The sequence below is a fragment of the Camellia sinensis genome, unplaced genomic scaffold (genome assembly GCF_055761805.1).
Source record: "Camellia sinensis isolate YWXY unplaced genomic scaffold, ASM5576180v1 Unanchor12, whole genome shotgun sequence".
Classification (NCBI taxonomy): domain Eukaryota; kingdom Viridiplantae; phylum Streptophyta; class Magnoliopsida; order Ericales; family Theaceae; genus Camellia; species Camellia sinensis.
The window spans coordinates 7,599,388-7,604,783 of record NW_028128998.1 but is presented as its reverse complement, the minus strand read 5'-3'; positions in this window follow the sequence as shown (position 1 = coordinate 7,604,783).

The window sequence follows — 5,396 nt, the reverse complement described above, 5'->3', positions numbered from 1 at the left end:
CTTGGTGCAAATGCTACAATTGCATTGTAGCAGAAATGACAACACTCTACAACAAAAGAAAAAGAGCATTTATACTTGGCAAAAAGGAAATGAGACTCAGAAACAATGATGTCAGGCTCATTTTTGGTATCGACTGTGGAGAAGACAGCATCACCACCAAATCCTATGCAAGACCAAAGGATTTTGAGCTTGCATTTTACAAACGAAGATGCAAATCAGTAAAGAGATTAGATGGGAAGTCATTAACCAAAATGTTTCAACAAACAAAAAAAGGAAAATCAACCAATGATTGTCAAGATCTTGCAAGGGTCATCACCCTTTACTTGTGCTTGAAACTTCTCATGCCTACAGCAGGCCATACACTCAGTTGGAGTTTCCTCAACTATGTTGACAATCTCAACAACGTCAAGAAGTACAATTGGGTTGAGGCAACAAAAGACACACTGATGAATTCAATGGCAAATGCAAACAACAACCTAAGACATGTCACTGGATGCGTCATATTACTCTTGGTAAAAACACTGCTCAACTACTTTACACAAAAATATCAAGCATCCACCTATTTCGAACTAACATATTTCAATTTTTTTTTTTTACAGTACTGGTACTGTGAGCACAGTAAACTTGTCACGCCCCCAAACCGCCCCTAGTAGTTTGGTGCCGTGATGGCCAGTAACCCGAGGTTACCGAAGGCCGTCTTACAAAAATCACACACAATCAGAGTATAAAATATGGGGCTTACAAGTGCGGAAGCAATATATATACGTATACAAAATCTAAATAGTCCATGAGAGCCGTGCATAAGTCAAATGGAATGTCATACATCAAACATCTTTACAAGTCTTACAACTTAAATACAAGAATGAAATGAAATACAAAACACATCTTGACCAAAAGGCTTCTCAAGCCGACATATACAGGTGCAAATGAAAAATAAGCCGAGAAGCATGATCTTCAAGATGGTGCAAAACACAAATCCAAAACATGTCGGCTATGCGCCCAAAACACATCGGCAATCACGTCTAGGCCTCAATGCCTTCTTGTTCATCACCTACATATATATATAGAGAGGGTGAGCTTGGATACTCAGTGAATGATATTAGAAATAAAGGTTTGCATGATTGATATCCAAGATTTCTTACAAAACAATACATAGTATACTTTACAATCAAAGAGAGAGTCAAGTTCATTTGCCGACTTTCAAGTTCTTTGGATGTTATTACATCTACTTAATACAAGAGGGTGATGACGTTCCCAAGACAAGAGTGCAGTTGCATTATAGTCCCCTGCAACCAAGGACTTTCAAGACGAGTTGTGCTGCGAAAGTTTAGAGTCCTCTAGCACTAAGGACTGTCAAGACAAGCTGTGCTGCGAAAGTTTAGAGTCCTCTAGCACTAAGGACTGTCAAGACAAGCTGTGCTGCGAAAGTTTAGAGTCCTCTAGCACTAAGGACTTTCAAGACGAGTCATCAAAACAAGATAGCATTTGATATACAAAATAGGGATAGTCATTCATGCTAGATCAAGTACTTTTCAAAACAAGGCAAGACGAGATTTATGAAAGCAAGTGTAACATAGCTTTATTAAAAATACCACTCACATCGTTTCTTCACACGTCGGGGTCGAGACAAGCCCAAGTCCTACAACACATGGCAAAGCCTATTGAATGCGCTTTCAAACAAGTCTCTCATTTACACAAATGTTTTCGGAAAACATGCTGGGCACCAACCAGGTCTAGGCCGAGGTTCCACACCTCCTTGCCGAGGTGTGTTCCCGAGGGCCACATGCAAGGAAAAGAGGTCGGGAAACTCTGGATTTCCCTCTGTTGATGAACATGAAGAACATGAGTGTGAAAACATGAAAAATACGAATGTTTGATCATAATCTGCCATCACAAATCTGGGATTTTCGTGCTAGGAGTTTGAAAACATGGACCTGGGTACCCGTAGTTGAAAATCATGCAAGAACAAACACAAAACTTGAGTCTAGGCGAAAAGCTTTCGGATCAAAACAAGACTTTCTTGAAGAACACATGAATGTCATTTTCTCTTTCTAGAATCGAGCTTCAAAACGATGCATGGCTCTCAAATCATTTTCAATCATGCAATGCAATAACATAAACATAAAGAACATCATGAGCAGATCAAGAATCTAACCTTAGAACACGGATCTAACGGTTCGATCTCTAGGAATCAAGCTAGAAGATCTACTTCTCTCTCAAGAACTCTTCTCCCTCTTCTAGAGCTTCTCTCTCTCTGCAAGGCAAGTTTATGATACCAAATGATAGTTTTCTATACCCGGTTCTGGGGTTACCCTCTGCTGAGACACGTGGCGGCGATTGGTTGGGTTCATCCTGAAAAGGTGGCTGACAGGCCAGACAAAGCATGGTGGAAGGGTGTTCAACAAGCAAAGCGGTATGGGCTTTCTGACAGACTATGACATCGGCTAACAACAAGGCATACCTAACAAGCTACACGGAGTGGCACTCCGGCAAGGGGTGACATCGGCTAACAAAGACTTCGGCAACTAAGGTGACAATGACCTCGGCTAGGAAGGACAACACTTGACTAAGCTGTGCCACATCTTGGCCTAGATGCGCCACACCTCGGCCTAGGTCGTACCACTCCCAGGACGAGATCACTTGGGTGCAAGGTAACATCTCGGCTAATGTGGTCAAGGCAAGGACTGAGGTCGACAAGGGGTTTCAAGATACTAATGCTAGACTAAGGATGACCTCGGCATTGGAATAACGTCGGCTAGCATAACCCAGGCAAGGCGTAACCTAAGTTTCACATCAAGGAAGGAATAAGACAAGCATACTACACTTAGACAAATCTCAAGGCTTCAAATCAAGACATGGATCGCGTTAGCTCAAGCGAAACAAATCACAACATACACATACAAGCTAAACAAGTCATAATCATACCGATGCTCATGAACATGATGAGGACATAAAGTGTGGGTTCCTACAGTCTACCCTCCTTAAAGAAGTTTGGTCCCCAAACTTAAGTTACCTTGTCCTACGAATAACTCCGGGTAACGGATTCTTATCTCCTCTTCCTTTTCCCACGTGGCCTCCTCGCCATAATGTTTCTCCCATTCGATTTTCACCATTGATATCGACTTGTTTCTCAACTGCCTCACTTGTCTGTCGATAATTCTCATCGGCTTCTCTTCGTAGCCCAAGTCTTCATTAACTATAACCCCGGAGTAGTCTATCACATGCAGTGGGTCTCGGATATATTTTCTCAGCATCGAAACATGGAACACGCTGTGGACTTGGCTCAAATCTGGCGGCAAAGCGAGCCTGTAAGCAACGGTGTTGATCCTCTCAAGAATTTCAAATGGCCCAATATATCGGGGTGCAAGTTTACCCTTCTTCCCAAATCTCGAAACTCCTGTCATCGGCGAAACTCTCAAAAACACATGATCTCCAATTTCAAATTCTAACTCCCTCCTTCTTTGGTCGGCATAACTCTTCTGTCGACTCTGTGCGGTTTTAATCCTCTGCTGGATGAGTTTGATCTTTTCAGTTGTCATATGAACCAACTCGGGGCCAATTAGGGCTTTGTCTCCTACTTCAGTCCAACATATCGGCGATCTACACTCCCTTCCATACAAAGCTTCATACGGCGCCATGCCTATGCTGGCTTGATAACTGTTGTTGTACGCGAACTCTACTAATGGCAAATGAGATTCCCAACTTCCCTGGAAGTCCAACACGCACAGTCTGAGCATGTCTTCGAGTGTCTGAATCGTTCTTTCTGTCTGTCCGTCGGTCTGGGGGTGAAAGGCTGTGCTAAATCTCAACTCTGTTCCCAAGGCTCCTTGTAGACTCTGCCAAAATCTAGAAATGAACTTCGGGTCTCGGTCTGACACAATGGACATCGGCACACCATGAAGCCTAACTATCTCATTCATGTACAATTCGGCAAGTCGGTTGGCATTGAATGTAGTCTTGACCGGCAAAAAGTGAGCTGACTTAGTAAACCTGTCAACTATAACCCAAATGGAATCCATACCTCTTTGCGTCCTCGGCAAACCCACTACGAAATCCATGGAGATGTGCTCCCATTTCCACTCAGGAATTGACAAGGGTTGAAGAAGTCCTGCTGGTCTCTGGTGTTCTGCCTTCACTTGCTGACAACACAGACACTGAGATACAAACTCGGCTATCTCTCTTTTCATGTTTGGCCACCAAAAGGTCCGCTTTACGTCCCGATACATCTTGGTGCTTCCTGGATGAATGGCAAATTTGGAACTATGGGCCTCTTGCAAAATCTTCCTTTTTAACTCCGGTACGTCGGCTACACACAATCTTCCTTCGAACCTAAGCACCTGATTTTCCACTGTGTAACCTGGCCTCGGCTTGGAGACGAATTCATCAATTACCCTTTTTAGGAACTTATCTTCCATCTGCCTGTTCTTCACTTCCTCAACGATGGTCGGTTCCGCTGAGATCGTTGCCAGACACGCCAAACTTCCGACTAGTTTCCTGCTTAATGCGTCGGCTACGGAGTTTGCCTTACCTGGGTGATACTGAATCTGCATGTCGTAGTCCTTCAACAGCTCGAGCCATCTTCTCTGCCTCATATTTAACTCTTTCTGGGTGAACAAGTATTTCAGACTCTTGTGGTCGGTGAAAACTTGGCAAGATGTTCCGTACAGGTAATGACGCCAGATCTTCAGAGCAAAAACCACGGCAGCTAACTCCAGGTCATGGGTAGGATAATTCTTTTCATTGGGCTTCAACTGACGAGACGCGTACGCTATGACTTTACCTTTTTGCATTAAAACGCAACCCAAACCTTTGTGTGAAGCATCGCTGTAAATCTGAAATTCTTCATTAGCTGATGGTAGTACCAAAACTGGTGCTGTAACTAACCTCGTCTTCAGCTCCTGGAAAGCTGATTCTCTTTCGTCGGTCCACTCATAAGCTGCTCCCTTCTTCGTTAGTTGTGTCAATGGCACTGCAATCCTCGAGAAATCCTTCACAAACTTTCTGTAATAACCTGCCAAACCCAGGAAACTACGAACCTCGGACACGTTGGTCGGCGTCGGCCAATTAACAACGGCTTCAATCTTACTGGGGTCAACTGATATACCGTCTTCATTAATCACATGTCCTAAAAATGAAATGCTGGAAAGCCAAAACTCGCATTTACTTAACTTGGCGTACAACTTCTTATTTCTCAAGGTCTGCAGTGCAAGTCTCAGATGATTCTCGTGCTCGCTCGCACTCCCGGAATAGATCAATATGTCGTCGATAAAAATAATGACAAACTCATCCAGGTACGGCTTAAAGACTCTGTTCATCAAGTCCATGAATGCTGCTGGGGCATTGGTTACTCCGAAGGGCATTACCAAGAATTCGTAGTGGCCATATCTTGTCCGAAA